Source organism: Castanea sativa, chromosome 11, assembly GCF_040712315.1.
Source record: "Castanea sativa cultivar Marrone di Chiusa Pesio chromosome 11, ASM4071231v1".
In the NCBI taxonomy this organism is placed as follows: Eukaryota; Viridiplantae; Streptophyta; class Magnoliopsida; order Fagales; family Fagaceae; genus Castanea; species Castanea sativa.
In genome coordinates, this window is record NC_134023.1 from 5,116,479 (window position 1) to 5,137,956 (window position 21,478).

General features: G+C 35.1%; 1 pseudogene; it reads right to left on the reverse strand.

The window, feature by feature from the left end:
• Nucleotides 1-1,299: 1,299 nt before the first annotated feature.
• Nucleotides 1,300-4,479, reverse strand: LOC142615937 (3,9-dihydroxypterocarpan 6A-monooxygenase-like; annotated as a pseudogene).
• Between the last annotated feature and the right edge of the window lie 16,999 nt (nt 4,480-21,478).

The window sequence follows — 21,478 nt, forward strand, 5'->3', positions numbered from 1 at the left end:
CAAAACGCACTTTACTTGTAATTGGGTAGATCTAGGATGTGTTTAATACTTCAAGGAACAAGGTTTTAAGTTCAAGTGTTAAAACCATGCAAGTCTGTCCAAGAATCAAGTAATGAAGTGCTAATTTTTAAAGCTTGACAACTAGCTCGACAGCTAGTATCTATCGAGATTTAAAAAGCTATCTAAGCTCGAATCTCGACAGCTACTTGACAGATAAGGTATCTATCAAGAATTATGAAAATCAGATTTTTAGTTCTGATTTCATGTCAATCTGTGAGTATGTGTTTGGCCTTTCTTTTCTCACAACCCTAAACATATATAAGAATTATTTTGAAGGGCGTCATAGTAAGCACAATTGCACAAGTGTGAAGCAAAGTGTTGGTCACGCAAATTGTGACCAAAAACCTAGTTTGCCCTAGTTCATCTCTCTCTTGATGAAGCTACTGTGTTTGTACACCGTAGGGTTTTGTGACTAAGTAACTTCGTGATCTTTATCGTGTGATGAGCTGAAGAACTTTACAGCCAACATCCTTCTCAAGTTGGTAATCAAGTCGTATACTAGGATCCGTGCATCTATTGGTTGGTCACGTATTGAGATCCGTGCATTAAAATGAGAGATTGTCACTATAGAACAAGTCCAATTGAGTATTGGGGGTAAGAGCTTAATTGTAGGTTGGTATAAGGTACTGAGATTCTTTTACTTGTAACCACTTGTTGTAATAATAGTGAAATCTCGGGAGTGGTGACCTTAAAATTACTTGGTGAGGTTTTTGCCTTGGAGGTTTTCCCCATTCGAAAACAAATCACCTTGTCAAATTTATTTTCCACTGCATTTTATTTTAGTTGGTGATTTGTTTGTGTTGCCATGTACATTGCATGTTAATTTGATTAATTAATAAACTTGGACAATTAATCAATTAATTCATCACAAGGGGTCAATACATTTTTGGCCTATCAATATGTATAGTCTCATAAAAATGACAAAAAATTAGGCAAATTTGATATAAAAGAATCTAGATTACTAAAGCGATTCCACTTAATATTAGAAAACCAATTTTAGGAGGAAAATAAAATAATAAAATATAAATTACAAAGATTGAGTTCAAAGCATTCAGAAATATTATTGAAAAACATATATATTATACAACAAAATAAGTATTACACAAAATTATTACAAAACATGAAAGTTATTTTACATGAAATTGCAAAGTATCCATGCATCACCTAGAACATTATTGATATTATTATCTTTAAACACATGAGTCCCATTAATCCAACACCAATAACCATTAGATAGGATTAAGTGAGGCATGTAATGGGGTAACAAACAAGTGGTTTTTCCATTTCAGCACCAAACCCAGACCCTAGGCTTAAATCAACATTCTCTCTGCCTTTTACTTTCCTATCAAAACGTTGGACCAAGGCTGCAATTGTTGTATGCATCACGAACAGAGCAAGTGATGCACCAGGGCATCCTCTCCTTCCACTACCAAATGGAATGTAATGAAAATTCTGGCCCTTAAATTCCATCTAATGCTCACTAATTTTCTCATCTAGCTTTCCAAGAACCTCTCTGGTATGAACTCATCTGGGTCAGTCCAAAACTCCGGGTCTCATATCATGGCATAGACGTTGATTAGCACACGAGATTTGCCCACGTTGATTAGCACACGAGATTTGCCCTTAACAAATGAACCATTCACCTTGTAATCTTCAGCACATTCCCTAATGATAAAAGGTCCTGAAGGGTGAAGCCTTAAGGTTTCCCTAATGACTACACGTAAATAAGGGAGGTCTGGTATGTCTGATTCTTTCACTAGCCTGCTGGGTTCAACCACTGAATTGATCTCCTCCCTAAGTTTGTTCAGTGCATGTGGTTTGTTGATTAGTTCTCCCATGGCCCATTGCATGGCTGCAGATGATGTATCGGTGCCAACCAAGAAAATGTCCTAATCAAAATCGAAAGTGATTACTAGATATTTAGTACATAAGTACATAGATATTTACTTGATTTCACAATTTAAATTCCAATTTCACATGGAAGCAAAATGGCTACCTAGCTCATAATTAAATTTAATAATGAATTTATACCAAGTTTCATCAAAATGTACTTATTTTGAATTTTAGTTAACCACAACATTAGGGGAAAAAAATGATACAACCTTAAGTTTTACTATTATGAATCAACAAGATTACAAACATAACAAATTTCACACTTTGTGTAAATCTTAAGCTATGATTTGTGTAATCTCAATTTCATATCAAATTACAATTAATTCATTTTTATTATACATCAAATCATAATTAACCTATGTGACAGACTCAATACTTAAGAAATTTTAATCACTTAGACTTGCTATTAGTGGCGAGAGAAAAAATAATGCTTGTGCCATATAAAGTGGCACAACTTGTGCCATATAAAGTGGCACCCACGTGGCAAGTTGTGAGTGGTAGAGAGGTGACCCCACATAAACCCACCATCACCTCTCTACCACTCACAACTCACACGTGGGCGAGTTGTAGCACAAGTTGTGCCAATTAACATAGCTCCAAGAGAAAATTTGCTTTAGTATATTGCTAAATGCTAGGTGAGAGTTAGTTCTTAAAAATAGGCAATTTATGCCCAACCCGTTTAAACTTAAAGTAAAATTAATAAAATACCTACTTATATATATATATATATATATATATATATATATATATGTCACTTATATCAAACCCTAACCCTATTTTCATTTCTCTAAAGTCTCTCTTAGCTCAAGCCACCTCAGCCTCTTAGCCTCTCTGTACTCTCACCTCACCCTTAATAACTCTTACTCGCATTTTCTCTCAAGCCACCCCACACGGCCTCACCTTCACTCTCATTCACTCACCGACCCACCCTCACCTTCACTCTCATTCACTCACCGACCCACCCTCACCTTCACTCTCATCATGTGATGGTTGCTATTTGCCAGGGAGAAGCGTGGAAGTTAGATCGAAGAGAGATGTATGAGGTTTAGGCCGTGACAGGCAAAGAGGCCCTTTGGTGATGATTGGAAGAGCGCTTGGTCATGTTGAAGTTAGGCCTGAGCTTTAGCCTAGAGGTGGGATTGATGGCTGAAACCACCGCCAATCATTGGAGATCTTGGTGGTCTAAGATAGAGAGAAGCCGAGTAAGAGTCCGAGATCGGAGATAGAGCCTTGGTGGGCCGAGTTCTCCAAATTTTTTTTTTTAGTTTATTTTTATTTTGGGTTCATGTCCTCTCTTAAATCTATGAGTTTATGTTTGTGTGATTTTGTGAATTTGTGTTTGAAAGGGAAACTTTTTTTTTTTTTTTTATAGATTGTATGGCCATGGATTAAGGCCCTAAAGTGGTTGGCGGAGCCCGCGGAGCCCAACTGGACCCGATGAGGCGGGTTTGGATGTTAAAAAAAATCTGTTTATCAAACGAGGCAGGTTTGGGTTGGGGTTGGGCCCACGAGTCAGGTCTAGATATAAAGAAACCCGACCCGAACCCGATCTATTGCCATTCCTATAAAAAATATATATTATTAGGTTATATATAGGGCAAAATCATAAATCAAGGAAAGCATGCACAAATTCACAAGCAAAAAAGACTTGATGTCTTGTCTAAAGATCTTCACTTCAGCACTTGGGTCTTTTTGTGTCTCTATCAATATATCCATCAGATCATTCTTTTGATCTCCAATTCCACCATTCATTACCTTGGCTTCATGTCCCTTCATGATCCTCTCCAAAAGCCTATCAAATTTTTCCATCACCCTCGCAAACCTTTTCTTATTTCCTGAGAAATCTAAAATCCTGAGGGACCCAACACATCCCCTACACTTATCTTCCCTACCAGATCCAAAAAACTGTTTAACAACCTCAAGTATTTCCACAGCCTCATTCTCACTCCTTGAGCACCTTGTGCTCATCACCATTATACATATCACATTGTTTGTTAACGTGGTTAGCTCACCTCTCAAATCACACGGTTTTCCTTCTCTTAAAAATTTCATTATCCTTTCCACAAGCTTCTTAACCTCTTCTTCTTGTATATAGATGGTGTGGTTGAGCTGTGGAACTGCAAGTAGCCTAGTCATGCATAGCTTTTTCATAAAACGCCAATAGTCACCATAGGGAGCCATGATAAAACTTGACCCCTTATAGATGGAGTAATCGGAGGAGCTAAATTTAGGCCTATATGCGAAATTGAGATCGTGGATCTTATAGATTTCTTTGGCAACATTGGCACTGGAAACCACAATACATGTTGCAGCTCCCATATGGAGCTGCATGAGGGGTCCATAGCACCGGGCAAGAGTTTGGAAGGATTTGGGTAAGACTGAGCCAAGTAGTTGGAGGTGGCCAATGATGGGTGGGGTCGGAAGGTTTTGGATTGCCAGTCGAGAATTGAAGCATGATTTTATGGAGTGTACAAAGAAAGCAACGATGAACCAAATGAAAAATAGGAAGTAGTACAATATTTTCATTTGCACTAGTGAGTAGTGATAATGGTCTTTTGAATTGGGTATGCTAGTTGACGATGTTACAAGATTTTATATATATATATATATATATATATATATATATATATACACACACACACACACTAACTAGAACCAGGACTAGCTTTGTAAGTGTTTTGAAGTACATTCAATAAACACTTCTGTTTTCAATACTTTGAATTATTTTGATATATAAATGCTTGGCTGGTTCTATCGCTTTACTTTCAATTATCATTTACTTTGAATTATTCTATATATCTGTTATATGTTGTGCTTCTGCCTTCTACACTATCGTCCTTCCCCCTTTATGGTATCAGAGCCATTCTTTCCTTGGCTGATAGTGTTGTTGTGTCTTTCATATTCAGTCCGTGTCTACCTGATTTTGTGATACTTCGTTTTTGTGTCAATCTTACCGTCGTTGGTGCCACCATAGTCGTAAAGTGAATTTCAAGAATTGAACAGTAAGGCCCGTGAAGCCAGGAAAGCGTGAGGGCATGAGAGGTATACGGTTGATTATGGTATGCGGTACAAAATGCAACGGTTGTGAGAAAAACATGATAATTGAGTGTTATAACTAAGTTAGCCATTGATAGGATGTGGAGATCCAACTCCTCTGTTCGTTCTAGGACTGGCTATCCTTTTGATATTGTGAATTAAGAAGACCTCACTGTTGGAGAAAGTGAGTATCTAGATTTTAGAAAATGGAATATCCCTAAGATTTCTACTAAAACTGTTTATGATCTAAATTGGACTGGATAAAGTATTTTCTCTGAATATAGAGCTAGAACTGTTGAACAAACCTTTTCTATTTCTAAAACTCATGAAAAATGTTGTTTATTTTCCAAGAAAAATATTAATGAGTTTTTGACTAAGAAACACCTCAAATATTTACACATTGGTCTTGTGCAAGTTGCTGTTAAACCTTTAACCAGAAAAGGAATTGATGCTTCTGTGCTTATGTGTTTACGAGATGCTAGATTTAAGAAATTTAATGATAGCATTCTTGGGTTGATTACTGCTTCTTTGTATGATGGTCCTGTCTACTTTGATTATTATCCTGATCTTGCTCTTGCTTTAGATAATCCTAATATTATTAAAGCTTTGACTTTAAATATATTGACTTCTGGTTATGATATGGATGATGGCAGTAAACCCTTTACTCTTATTTACCGTATTTTTTATAGATTGCTTGATTCCCAGCTAACTCCTCGTTCTAAAGGACGTGATCCTGCTGGAAAAACAATGTTGATTCAATGTTCTACCCCTAATGCTAAGATCCAAGTCCCTAAAATGATTCAATGGCAAGATATTACTCTTCCCAGATAATGGACTTTGGAACAAGTAGCACCACCTGTTAAGCCTGTTTTTGATGAACTTGATCTTACTAAAATTGCACAATATACTGAAGGAATTGTTAAAATATTTTTTGACGATATCAAATGTTTTCCTAATAACAAACCTTTAAGAATCAATGAAGGAAGAAAGTCCTTTGCTAGATTTGAAAGTTTTGTTAAAAGAAATTCTGATGTTGATAAATTTTTGGAAAAGAATTTTGATAAACTTGATTTGAGGCTAAAAGGAGTTGCTAGCAACAATTCCCAAGTTAGCAGTACTTATTATTCAACTAAACCTAAATTTCCTTCTGATATTAACAAAGAAGAAGAAGATGCTAAATCTGATGCTCCTTCTGGATCTGATTTTCCACCTATTGAAAACCTTGATTTTGAAAATCAATTACGTGTGATTAATCTAATGGATATGGATTTTGAAATCCCTACTTTTCAAATTGATATGGTTGCTTTAAGTAATGAATTCTTTTCTAAAGCAAACCATGATAAAAGAAAATATTACCAAAGTACTTTTGCTTAGTCTGAGAAAGACAGAATCAAAAAGAAATGAAGAGAAAAAATGAATTTGCTAAAACAACATATTTTGTTTTTTAATTATCTAAAAAATTATTATGTTTCAAGAAATGAAGTTCACACTAATTACTTGAACGTAATAAGAAAATCCACTTTTGTTAAAAAAAGACAAAACTACTGTTCGGTCTAGTCATCCACTCCTTGAAACTATTTTGATCACCTGTTTAAATGATAAAGAAAGCACTGAGGTAAAAGCCCCCCCCCCCTTTCAAAATTGCTGATGATAAAACTCCTGTTTTTGCCATTATTGAACAAAACAATTTTGCTAATGAATCTTTGCATATTATTGGTCAATAGCTTAACCGTATTGAAGACAAAATTGTTGAAAAAACTATTGTTTCAAAACCTGAAAAACCTTTTTTTGATTTACCCAGTCAAAGAAAAAATATTGATTTTAAAATTTCTCAGAGTAAAACTTTTGATTTAGTGACTTCTCAAGGATCAACTGTTGAAAAGATTGAAAAAATACTTACTGATTTAAAAGTTAAAACTGAGCAAACTTCTACTTCTAGAAGCTCTGCTTGTGCTATTTCAAGAAATGAGAAAGAAATTATTTCTAATGAAGATACAAATTTGGACTCATTATCTTCCAATTCTTTAAAAAATGCTCTTAATGATGGTTTAAGCTTACCTGAAATTAAAAGATTTGTTGGAAAACTCAATCCCACGTCTTTTACAAAAAATTGGTATTCTAAACCTACTCCTCCGGATAGGCAGTTTGAAGAAAGATCTTTTCAAACTCAATTTTCTGTTTCTGCTGAAAAACTTTATAAATGGAATATTGATGGTTTGTCTGAACAAGAGATTATTAACAAAATGGCTCACATGTCTATGGTTGGTATTGCATACATAAATAATCATGATAATCTTGATCACCTTGATATTGTTGATTTACTTGCATCTGGTTTTACTGGTTCTCTTCGAGGATGGTGGGATTCACATCTCACAAAAGAATCTAGAGAATCTATTAAACATGCTGTTAAAAGAGATATTGATGGTATGCCTATTTTTGATAAAAATATTAACCGTAGAATTCCTGATGGTGTCAACACTTTAGTTTACACCATTCTTAAACATTTTGTTGGTACTCCATCTAATATTTCGTCTTGAATTCTGATTATTTGAATAATTTGAGATGTTCTACTATGTCTGATTACAGATGGTACCAAGATGTGTTTATTTCCAGAGTCATGCTCAGAAAAGATTCTACAAAGCCTTATTGGAAAGAGAGATTTATTGACGGTCTACCTCCTATCTTTGCTCATAAGGTAAAAAATGAATTAATTAGTAAAAATGATTCTATTGATTTTGATAATTTAACTTATGGTGATATTTTTAGCACTATTAAAAAACTTGGAATTAATATATACAATGATGAAAAATGGTTAAAACAACAGTTAAAAGATAAAAAGAAAGCTAGATATGAAATGGGTAATTTCTGTGAACAATATGGTTTACCTCCTATTGCCCCTTCTAGGCAAAAGGAGAAAAGTAAACATGATAAGGTTTACAAAAGTTATTCCCATAAAAAGCATAAAAGATATAGAACTCACTTTGTTAAACCTAATGATTTTTATGATAAAAAGAAATCTGCTTTTAGAAAACATAATAAACAAAGATCAGGTAAAGGTAAATACTTTAACTGTGGCAAATTTGGCCATTTCAGTAAAGACTGTAACCAAAAGCCTGGTAAATTGAAAAATAAATTGAACATATTAAACATTAATGATAATGATCAAAATGAACTATTTCAAATTCTTGAATCTGCTGCTTTAACTGACTCTTTTGAAGAAGATTTCTCCTCATCTAATTTTGATTATCACTCTTGTAGTGATATTTCTAAATCTCCCAATATTAAACTTGGTTGTAGAGATTCCTGTTGTAATGTGATAAAATCTGTTAGAATGTTAACTAAAGAAAGTGATGATTTATTATTAACTTTAATAAGCAAAGTTGAAGACCCTAATTTACAGAAAGAATATCTTGACAAGTTTATGAAAAACTTAACAAAATATGAAAGGGTTAAAACACCTAAATCTACGAATAGTTTTGAAGAAACTTTGAAAAGATTTAATAAAAATAAAACTAAAGAAATAACTGTTAATGATCTTCAATATGAAATAAAAGCTGTTAAACAAGAAATAATCCAGTTAAAAAATGATGTTAAAAATATTAAACATAATAATGATCATCTTAAACAAGAATTGTTAATTCTGAAGATTGATAAAAATATGGACAAACACCAATCTGATAATGATGAGCAAGAAGATGGAGATGAATCCGATCAACAAGCTTCTCCTTCTGGTAATGTTTCTGATTGTGTCTTGATTAATCTAATTGATAATCAACTATCTCTTGTTAAACATATGCTACCCAAATGGTACACTAAAGTCAAAATTATTGTTGCTCATGATTATGCTTTTGATGTTGTTGCTATGATTGATTCTGGTGCTGATGTTAATTGTATTCAAGAAGGATTGATTCCTTCTAAATATTTTGAAAAATCTACTGAGAGATTGGTTTCTGCCAATGGAACAAAAATGAAAATCAAATATGAATTGAATAATGCTCATGTTTGCCATAATAATGTTTGCTTTAAAATTCCCTCTGTGCTTGTTGAAAACATGACTGATAAAGTGATTCTTGGTTTGCCTTTTATTAATTCTTTGTATCCTTTTCTTACTGAAGATGATGGAATTACTACTGATCCTTTTGGACAAAAAGTAAAATTTGATTTTTGCTCAAAATGTGAAACACATATTGATAATGCTTTTAATCTTGTTAATAAACACCTTAACTTCATTAAACAAAAAGATAGCTCTAAGAAAACTGGTGGACAACTCTTTGATAATTTGTTGCCATCAATAATTGATAATTGTCACAAAGTCTTGGTGAATGATAATTGCCCTGACAATATTGACTTCTTTCTTGTTGACTTGCATGATGACAAAAACTTTAGTGAAAAGATTGTCTTCACCAAAGAATGTCCTACGAATACTACAATTCAAAAAAGAATCCTTAGCACTAGACTTTTGACCAAGTCTTTAGAATGGATCAAGTATGTCTAGAACAAGTCTTCTCCTTACCCCAATATTTCTAACAATGATCATTGTCATTCTAAAGCTTATTGTCCTGCACAATTAAGATATATTACTACTATACTCTAGCTTTTGAAACATTTTTTCAAAAAGGTTTTACTGATAATATTTACCCTCATTTTCCCAAAAAAGCATTTAATCATCAAACTGTTGACTATGACCAGCTGACTTAACATCTTCTTCCTTACTTGGCAGGAGAAAGTAAATATTGACACTACCACTAATAAGTGGAATATTATGACTTCTTCAGCGGAGAAGAGGAACAAGGGGAAAGCACCTGCACAGAACTTTCCTCAAGACGAAAGGCTCCCAGTGGGACCACCTTTCGTAATACATGAAGGCGCATCTTCTGGGGTAAAATCCAGTAATGCAACATCCCTTCAAGAATTTGTCCCGGCAGAGGTGACATATTCCAATGGTGATATAATATTGACTCTACAGGAAGTACTGTCCAGAGATTTGCAATTCCACAATGGAATCTATAGTGAATTACCAAATTCCATTAAAGTCATTCTTGATAACCTTTAAGCTGCCTTTCTATCAAAACATCATAAACTATTCAAAAAAAACATGAAAGCTCTTGAAATTCACCTTGTTAACCTCACTACTCAAATAGGAGATTGTACAAATCACCTTGATAACCCAACCAATGAAAATGAAGCCTTTGCTAACTACCTTGTTGAAAAACTTATTAACTCCAAGACTCATAAAAGTCATCCTATTACAACCCTCATTAGTCAACTCTTTGGCAAAGAGGAAATCCATTCAATGGATAGAAAGACTATAATGAGTACTGATTATGCTAGATTGAGTCTTAAGACCTAGTCTTTGCTAACAAGTGATGTTGCCAACTTGCCTCCAAAAATACAATCTTCTATTTTTGGAAGTAAGGCTATGACCAAAGATCTCAATCTTTTGGCTCAAATATTTCAGAACTCTTATTTTAATCACTCCTAATCTTGTTGAACATGATGGTCCTAATAGTGCTTCACTAAAAAAGGCATGGGGAAAATGTTTTGGGAGTAGCCTTAAAGTCCATGAAAAAGATCATCCCTTCCCCGGATTATTGATCAATTATGAAGATGGTTCAGATGATGACCCTTTTTGGCTATCTCAAATGTTTGAATTTGGTTTTATCAGACTCATAAAATTGATGTGTCATGCCCAAATCAACCAATTCCCTTATATTATTCAAAAGGCTGTTACAAATGTTGAAAGTCCTTATGTTTCCATCCTATATTGGAGTACTTTACCCAAATGAGAAAGGAATAATTGGATGAATGTTCAACCCCCCAAGCACCTTATTCTTATTAATGGTTACTTTCACCAAGGACAGTGGTATGATGGAAATACTTATGTTTCTCATAAATATCCTCATGCCCTTGCTGATTGCTGGAGAAATTATGTCAACAATCAAATTCTAGATGTCACCAAAGAACTATGGAAAGATTATCATTTCTTTGGTTGTACAAATAGAATTTCTATTTTCATAAATAAACCATATACTTCTGCTGTCTGCCATCTACAATGGACAAGCCATGAGGACCCAAGAATATTCCTCACGAGAGATCCTGTTTATGAACCACTACTATACTGTGGATTTTGTAATCAATATTCAACTTACCATGAACATGAATGCAATGATGATCTTCCATGGGATCCTTGTCCATTATAGGGATACCCTTCTGATGCAGCTTCTACCTAGAAGCATGATGATCCTAGAACAAGACTTTCTTATTTGTCTGGCCTGATGATGCTACAATATTCACTTGGTTACTATTACTTTCCCTATTAATGATGATTCTTGACTAAAGCAATGACTTGCTTCCAACATTGCCGAAGAAAAATATTCTCTACTATCTTACATGATATTGGTGTACTATCCTACATGATATTGGTGTCCCATCCTTTTATCACTTTTCCACAACGACAAAGCTACTACAATGTTTACCCATGTTAGAGCATTTTTCCATTGCTTATCTGCCACCTTCACCAATACTATCTCCACTGATGATGCATTTGGCACAACACGCCAAACTACTTTCGGCTCCAAAGCCAATCTGATTCCTTCCGGATTTAACGCTACTGTTACTCTTGATGCCCTTCACGGGTCCTGATATGAATAGTAAAATGTCACTATTCACTTTGTACTATTCATTGCTTTATTTACTTATTTAAAGGGGGTTGTCCCTTGTTGTTAAACTCAGAATTCTTTTCTAGGATTTCCTTTAGAACTCTCTCTAGGACTTTCCTTAGTTCAAAATATCTCACTGATTACACAAAGCTTGTAACTAGAACCAGGACTAGCTTTCAAGCCTTGTACTACTATCCATGTTGATCATTGTAATCTTATGACTACTACTATTGTAAGTGTTTTGAAGTACATTCAATAAACACTTCTGTTTTCAATACTATATATATATTTAGCTTGCTACCATTCCCCCTTTTGGTATTAGAACCAAGTTGGCCGATAATTGTTGTAAGTTAAATTTTGGTATTTTCAATCAAGTTAGTTGGTTATAGCCATAGTTATCATTATTTTCAACATATCATTAAGACCAGATCTGTGCTGTTGAATTCCCCCATTCCCTATATTTTGTTTTACATCTATTTTATGATAATTCTTCCATTCCCATTCATTTATTTCTTCGTTTGTTATTATTTCATCATCTTCTTTTATCTTTACCATTGGTAGGCAGAGCCTCCTTCTTAACCTATCTGTTTATTATTCTGTGATTATTTGCTCAGAAACCTCTTACATCCTAGTTATCTGCTTCTTCTTATTTCTGTGTTTAGCCCCAAAGTTTGTTCCAGATGTGTATTGTTGAGACATGTAAGACTAGATCTGTGCTGTTCATCAACCCAGTAAGTCCCAGTGTCCTAAGTGAATAGCCGTTTAGCCGTAGTGACGCGTTGAGGCAAAAGTGAAGGATTGTGTCTATAGGAGGTTGTAGTTGGCACCAAAGAAGGCGATTGTCTTAGTTTGAACACCCTATTTCAGATCTATGGATAGATCCAGTAATTTGAGGATAAAGGTGATTAGGTTGTGATTGTTTAAACTAGGCTTTTAATCCAGAAAAATGAATAGGTCGTTTAGAAGTAACTCTTCCACTAGCACTAGATCATCTCTCCCAAAGATTCCTCAGGATGACGGAATTCTCAATTCTGAGTCTTATGAGTTATCAAATCTAGATCTAAAACTAGGAGATTGAAACATCCCTAAAATCCCCACCAACCAAATCTATAAGCCCTCATGGTCCTTGAAAAAGGCTTTCAAGACTGACTACCATGTTAGAACTATAGAGCAAGTCTACAGCATTAACAAGGAGTATGAGACATGCTCCTTGTTGTCACCATCCGCCCTATTAGCGCACAGGAAGGAAGGACACAATTATTTGTACATAGGTTTAGTCTAGGTTGGAGTAAAACCTTTGATTATAAAGGGTTGAATTGCTCAATCCTTATGGCCCTTAGAGACACCCGTCATATCAGGTTTCATGATAGTCTTTTAGGAACCATTGAAACCAGTCTAAATTGTGGACTAGTTCATTTTGACAGTTTCCCCAATTTTACAGTTGGCTTGCATAACCCACATATCATGAAAGCTCTCACTTTAAAAATCAAGACCCATGGAACCCTCATGGTGCGGGGAGCCCAGCAAATAGCCTTGATATACAGATTTTACTATAAGTGCATCAGGATGAACATGAATGTCCAAGCACTTAACAAAAGAAAGATGGGAAAAACCACTCTTATCCAAACCAAAGATCTTAGATCCAAAATCCAAGTACCTAGAACCCTAAAATGGTCTGAGGTCATTTTTCCTACAAATTGGACTTTAGAGAATGAAAATTATCCTTTACAAATCCAAAACCCAGCCTAGAATCCAGACTTAGACTTTGTCCAGCCATTAGCCGATGGTACGGTTAGACTTAGCTTTGACCAATCTAGGTTTAGAACACCTTTGGAATATGATGAATCTAGGTTTAGATCTCCAATAGATCTTCACCAACCCATTAGGCAGCCACCTATCCTTCTCAGAGATAGACCTGCATCCCAGTGTAGCACATCTAGGCCTTTGGCACCATTCCCAAAGTCTAGAAGAGATTTAGGTTTGGAACTCCAAGGAGTTAAGACCAGATCCCAGGTTAGCACACCCTGTTACATAGCTAAACAGGACTCAATTGTTGATCAAGATGATGACAATAGTCAAAACACACCATTCCCATCCAAGACTGATATGGAAGATCCATTTTAGCCTAAATCCCATGATCCACACATTGATCCCTAGCTCATCGTGATTAGGAAAGACTTCACCCCTGATCTAGTAGCTTTAGGTAAGGAGTTTGATTATGAAGAAAACAGAGTCAAAAGAGAAGCCTATAGAGCCAACCGCACTAGAGAGCAAAAGAAAGAAGTTTTGGAAAAATGGAAAGAATTCATGAAAGAGATATCCAGCAATGTCCCTTTCTTTGAATACTTTGAGAACCATTTTGGATGGCACAAAAATTCTTGTGTCATCACCAAAAAAAATTGGACCAATGAAGATACTAAGGAAGTTGTCCGGTCCAACCATCCACCCTTGGAAAGCATAACCTTTAGGCACCGAGAAAGTGATGTAGTTACCTCTCCTTTCAAGTTTCCCATGAGTGAGGAAAAACTAGTCAAGAAAGTGATAGAGCAAAATAACTACACTAACTAGTGTTTAGGAGTTATAGGAAAACAACTTGATAGGATAGAAGATAGGATTGAAAACAAAGTTATCCTCCAGCCAGGAAACCCTAACAAGCCTATCCAAACCTTAGAAAAGCCTTTAGTCAGGTTACCCATGACTAGGGAAACCAGTCTCAAGTCTAAGGATAAAACAGCTTTAGAAATCGTCACCTAGAAGCTTGAAGAACTAGTGAAGAAGGAACCTGTCACCCCTTCACCAGTCACCACCTCAAAGGGTCCTTAACTTAAAGTCTTAGACACCCATACAGCCTCTAGTAGTTCTAGTCAAGCCTCTAAAGAGTTTGACAAAGAAATAGGATGACTAGAAAACCAATTTCGTGACTTACAGGTAAAAAGGCTTTACCACTCCAAAGTGAGTCCGACCAGCCTAACCAAGAATTGATATCCCAGACCAACACCCCCTAACCTCTAGTTTGAGGAAAGGAATGTTAGTAACCAGTTCTCTATATCCTTTGGTAAACTCTATGAATGGAAGATAGATGTTTTTTCAGAACATGAAATCCTAAACAAGATCCAACATATGACCATGGTAGGCAATAACTACCTAAATGAAGGACGTCCCCACACAGAGCTCATAGCTTTAGGATTCACAGAAAAACTTCTACAATGGTGGAACAACTACCTAATAGAAGAGTCAAGAGAAGACATCAAGAATGCAATCCAAAAAGATAAGGAACCCTCATCTTTGACGAATGCATAGGAAGAGGAATTCCTAATGGAGTCAATATCTTGATCTATACGATCATGAAACACTTCGTAAGAAAACCCAGCAATGTCACATCTAGAATTTACGACCAGTTGAGTAACCTTAGATGCAAAACCCTTGGTGACTACAGGTGTTATGAAGATGTCTTTGCTACCCGAGTCATGCACAGAAGTGATTGTAACTCTCCATTTAGAAAGAGAAGTTTATCAATGGCTTACCCCGGTTTTTTGGCAAAAAGGTCAAAGAAACCCTCAATACCCCATTAGGAGTCATTGATTATGACAACCTCACCAATGGAGATATCTCTAGCACCATCCGAAGTGAAGGGATGAAAATGTGCAAAGATTTGAAAATCCAAAGTCAAGCCAGCAAAAAAAAGCCAAGTATGAAGTAGGGAACTTCTATACACAGTATGGCTTACCCTTAGTAAACCCTTCCAAAAGGAAATCCAAAGACAGAGGAAAGGAATCCTCTAAGAAATTCCATAGGAAGAAAACAGCCTCCAAGTATTATAGAAAACAGAAGTACAGCCACTTCAAGGATAATGATTTCTATAAGAAAGGAAATTCCAAGTCCATAAGGAAACCCATTCCCAAAGCATCAGGAAAATGCTTCAACTGTGGGAAAAGAGGTCATTTTAGGAAAGAGCGTTGATCAAAGGCCAAATCCCTTATCAACACCCTTGTCAGTGACCAAACCAGTAAAGATGAGATCTTTAAGCTATTAGAACTTGACCACTCAGAGAGTGAGTCTCCCAGTAGTTCTAGTGACCAAGAGATCCACCAGTTATACCAGTCATCCTCTGAACCCTCTAAAGCCTCCTCTAGTACCTCTAGTGGGCCGAATGCGCCCATACCATGCAAAGATAGTTGTTGTAGAAACAAAACTATCAAAGTTCTTAGCAAGCAAGAAGAGCTTCTTCTAGATTTAATAGAAGAGATAAAAGACCCAATCATCAAAACTCAGAAGCTTAGCAAATTCCACGAAACCTTAGTTAGGGAAACCAGCAAACCTGAACTAAGGATCCAGGAACCCAAGGTGGACCTTGAAAAGATCTACAATAGGTTTACCAAATCCAAGAAGGAAGTTACAGTCAACGACCTTCAAAAGGAAATCAAGGAAACAAAGTCAGAGGTTAGAACCCTTAAGCAAGAACTAACCATTCTTAGGGTTGATCACAATTTTCTTGATCAAAGAGTAAAACATTTGGAAAACACTTCTCATCAAGGCAATGAGGAAGGTCCCTTATTTCAGAATCCCTCTGATGATGAAGTTGATGAAACAACTAACCCTACAGCTAACATGGTCCAAGAACAATCCAGTGAGAAGTTCTTAGAAATCATCGGTAGGATTAAGTTCCAAAAATGGAATTCCAAAGTCATGATTGTCATTAATAAAGATTTTGAATTTGAGGTCATAGCCATAATAGATTCAGGTGCTGATCTCAACTGCATAAAAGAAGGAATCATTCCCTCCAAGTATTTCAAAAAGGCCAAGGAGAGATTGACATCCACAAGTGGCGGAAAAATGTAGATTGAATTCAAAATCCCAAAAGCTCATGTGCATCAGGACAACACATGTTTCAAAACCACATTTATCCTTGTCAAGAACATGATAGATAGAGTCATCTTAGAAAACTCATTCATGTGTCTATTATACCCTTTCATCACAGATAATGAAGGAATCATCACCTACCCCTTTGGCCAGCCAGTCAAGTTTAAGTTTCTTAGGAGCCCAGAACCGAGAGAAATTAGCACCCTCTAGGAAGTTTCTGTCTCCAAGATCTTAAACCTGATTAGTGCCAAGACCCAGCATCTTAAGTACCTATAGGATGATTTGAGATACAAGAAGGTTGAGAAACAACTAACTTGTAAACACATCCAAGCAGAGATCAAAAAGTTTGAGGAAAAACTTAAGCAAGAAGTTTGCTCTAATCTACCCACAACTTTTTGGCATGGAAAAAGACACATGGTAGCTCTCCCATGTGCCATTAAGGAAGATCTTTTCAGTAAAAGATACATCCCCATTTCATGCATTCATAAACATATTTGTTCAAATAATCATCTTGTATTAACTACCTATTTTTGGTAGGATAAAAAACAAATATATAGAGACATTACCACTAATCAATGGACAATGGCTTCGTCAGTAGAGAAGAAGAACAAGGGGAAAGCACCTGCACAGGGCTATCCTCAAGACAAAAGGCTTCTAGCAGGACGGTCTTTTGTAATGTATGAAGGTGCATCCTTTAGGGTAAGACCAAGGGGATCACAATCCCTTCCGGATTATGTCCCAGCAGAGGTGACATATTCCAGTAGTGACATGGTTGCTATTTTGCGGGAAGTTTTATCCAAGAAATTATAGTTTAAAGATGGAGCATTTGAAAACCTACCAAACTCCATTAAATTTATCCTTGATAATCTCCAAGTAGCCTATACCATCAAACACCATACCCTCTTCCAAAAAACTCTCAAAGCATTAGAACTTCACCTTGTTAATCTTGAAACAAGAAATGAAGCACTTATAAGTCAAATCTTTGGCAAATAGGATATCCATTCAATTGATACAAAGACTATCATGAGTACTGATTATGCCAAGCTAAGTCTTAAGACACAAGCTAAGCTAAGAAGTGTTATTGCCAACTTGCCTCCTGAAATACAAACCATTATTTTAGGATCCAAGGCAATGTTTGAATCATTCAACAGATGGTTTGAACATTTCAAGATATTGGTCACCACTACAACCCCTGATCCAGCCAATTCAGATGATACAGATGACATCTTTATACAGGCTAGATGGGAAGAATGCTTTGGGAGTAGCCTCAGAGTATATGAACAAAGGCATCCATTTCCCGGTCTTCTAATTAATTACGAAGATGGATCAAATGATACAAAAAGGGATCCTAGCTGGTTGTCAAAAATATTTGAATATGCAGGGATAAGCTGGTTGTCAAAAATGTAAAAAATGTTTGAATGCCGCAGTCTTCAAGTCTTCCAATCAAGCAGGGATAGGCGTCATCATTCAGGACTGGCGTGGTGAGGCTATTGGCACACTATCCATGTCAGTTCTTGTAGCACAGTCAGTAGCGGAGTTAGAAGCCCTTGGGTGTCACAGAGCGGTGCAGTTTGCAGTTGAACTAGGACTTCAAGATTTTGTTTTTGAAGGTGACTCTCTCCAAGTGATTCAAGCTATCTCACAAGACTCTTCGGATTACTTGCCTTATGGTCACATCATTGAGGATATCCGAATCCACCTTGTTGCATTTTCTACTTATGAATTTATATTTAATACTAGGCACTGCAACGTTGTAGCATATGCACTAGCCAAAAAAGCCAAGAATTTTAGGGAGTCTTGGGTCTAGATTGATTCCCTCCTTGAGGATATCGCCCCTCTTGTAGCTACATTCATTGAGCTATGTTTTTCCATTGAATAAAAGGCCAGGATACTTACAGTCTAGTTTCTCAACAAAAAAAAAAAAAAAACATATAGGTTAGAATCCATTACTTTCGCCTTTGTTTTTTGGAGGGGGGGGGGGGGGTTGGGTCGGAAACAGCTATTAGTTTATGAATTGATTTTTTTTTTTTTCTAAAAATATATCTAGTGATAATAAAGTTCTAATAATTATAAAAAGTCCAAATCGTAACTTGTCATAAACGCAATATGTTAAAAACAACGTTCAAATAGAACACAATGGAGATATGCACTACTATTTCATTATAAAAACTAAATGGAGAATGTTTAGGTCTATTGTACTTGTATTGCTTATTACACATCTTGCGTAGCATACATACCTATAATTACCTGAGAAATATAATATACCCATTTAGTATATCTAACATGGTAATTAACAGAGTTACTGCTCTAATCTTTTGGTGCCTTCATAATATGTGTAATGTCATCTTAACCATATTACTGTTTTTGTATTTGAAAATTAACACATAAATATATAAGATATATTTAATTAAATGCGATTTGTGCATTTGTCAATGGAAGCTTATTCCCATAGTCAATTGAAGCCTATTTGTATTGCACTAAGTACCTAGGAAGCATAGATACTCCAATTTTGCTCAAATACTTATGTTCGATACATATCCATGCCAGATACCTCTGACATACTAATGCATGCGTGTTTTATCTTCTTCTTTTTTTTGGGCTTGAAAAAAAAAATGCTGATATATCTGGGATACAATTGCGATGCGGCTCTAATATGGTTGTAATCTAACCCTTCAATATTGACAGATAGCCCAAACTTGTGAAGACTTTTACTTATATTTTTTTATATTATTATTATTATTTTGAGAAACACACACATATATATAAGAGAAGGGGATGTGATAAGGGAATATACTCATACGCCAACACTAAAACTGCATGCGGTAGTTAGTGTCACAGAGCAAGTGATAAATCCCTTCTCAATATCACATCTTACCGATGTGAGACGACTCAACAACACTGAATTTTTTTTTTTTTTTTTTGAGAAACACACACACACATATATATTAATTTCAATGTTAAACACTTATCTAGTTATCTTTTATTTACTCTTTTGGATCTTGATTTATATTATAAACATCATTTAAAGGTTATGAATTTACTTTATTATCCATTATTGCCTTAAAATTGACATATCCTCAATATGAAAAATAAATGTTTTAGGACATAAAAAAAAAATATGTTTAATAATAAATCAATATATGTATCACCGTTGTATCTTATCCTAGATTTTAGGAATTGTCCTATCTTGTATAATACCATACCTGTATTTATACTACCAATACTTAGCCAAGCATGTTTGCTACATGATTGTTAGAATGATGCATGACCTGACGTGCTAAGAATTTTAAAAGCCCCTCAGCCCCCACAATATGAATTAATAATTAAAGTTGTGAAAATTACACATTGTGTATGAAGCATAGAGCCTAATTAAAATTATAAAAACATGTTTTGAAAACACAATTTTACAATTTCATAATTATAACTAATTTCGTGTTTTAAAAACATGGTTTCAGTTGTTGTGTACAACCAAGTATAATTTAGTGTGTGCAATAATAATTAACTTAATGATTAAGTGAAAAGAGAAATCCTTGTATCCTTTCTATTCTAAATAAGAACTTTTAAGGCAGCTTTAACACAAGCAAATTTTCAAACCATGGCTGATTTGCAAGAAAATATATATTTCTTGCTGCGACTTAAATAATGCTCCCAAGTGCATGATTGTCACGAAGTAATAATTCGGTAAGTCCGAGGTTGAATCCACAGGAAAAAGGGAATTGATTAGCAAACCACAAGAGAAAATAACTAAAACAATAAAATTATATTGAAGAGAAATTTTGATAGTTTTGTGAAGGTAATTTTGAATGATAGGAAATAACAATATATTAAGGCACTAAGGTTTAGGTATCCACACACAACACATCTATTGATAGTTTTAACAATATTTATTTTATAACTCAACTACACAAAGGATGATCTTAGTCGGACGATTTAACAATAAGAACTCAAGAATTAATTGTCTAAGATAGTTTCATGAAATTGATTGATTTTAGGCAAAACAAAACTACTAAATTAGTTCGCAGGGAATACTAAGCATTTAACATGCCCAGAGTCTATGATAAATCAAAGAATTTACAGAACTAAACATTTTTCTAGATGGCTAAATCAATCAAAAACATAATAACATAACCATTAAAACCGTAAAATAATTGTTAAGAACATACCAATAAATAGTTGGGTTTCACCCCTTATCTTAGCAAGACTTCTAGCAAGCCATAATATAAATAAAACTCCAAAAACTATAAAGAAACTTTAAGAAAACCTAGATTACATTCTACGACAGCTCTCCTCTGAATTTTATCCTAAAGAGCCTTTAAATAGGTCAATGAATCCTATTACAAGTTGAATTCTCGTATGGAGAAAATCCTAGGATTTTAGGCTTCACTTAATTAACGTTTTTGGCCTATTTAACATCAAAATTCAGACTTTTGGTAAACTACAACGTTAAAGCCCTTTAAGTTAACTTTCCAGCCCAACTTAAATTATCTCAATTGGACATCTGAGTTGAAAGTTATGCCCAAAATACTAACTAGTACACAGGCCAGAATCCTAATCTAAATTGGACTTAAATTTGGTGCAAATTTCCTTTGTTCCTTGTTCCAATTGGTTCAAATTTCATAGGGTTGGCCTACTATAATTTCCTTTGTTCCTTGGTCCAAACCTTCCTTACCAAAACTAAAACCAAAGTTCGCCTTCCACTAAGCCAACGAGCGCTACTGATCATTGGACACCTCCACCTCCTTAGCTGAATCCCTCACCAAGCTCTTCACATGCTTTGATCCAATATGGACCTTCAATATTGATGGAAAACATACAAAGAATGGAAAGCATATCTTGATGCATTATAATTCAAAAACAAGACTTGAGAAAATCTTCAATCTTCATCCCAATTCCACATGGTGTTTAAGATGTGTAGTCTCTCAGTCAGTTCTTAAGTACATTCATTTTCCTTTTTGGAAAAAGGTATTCAA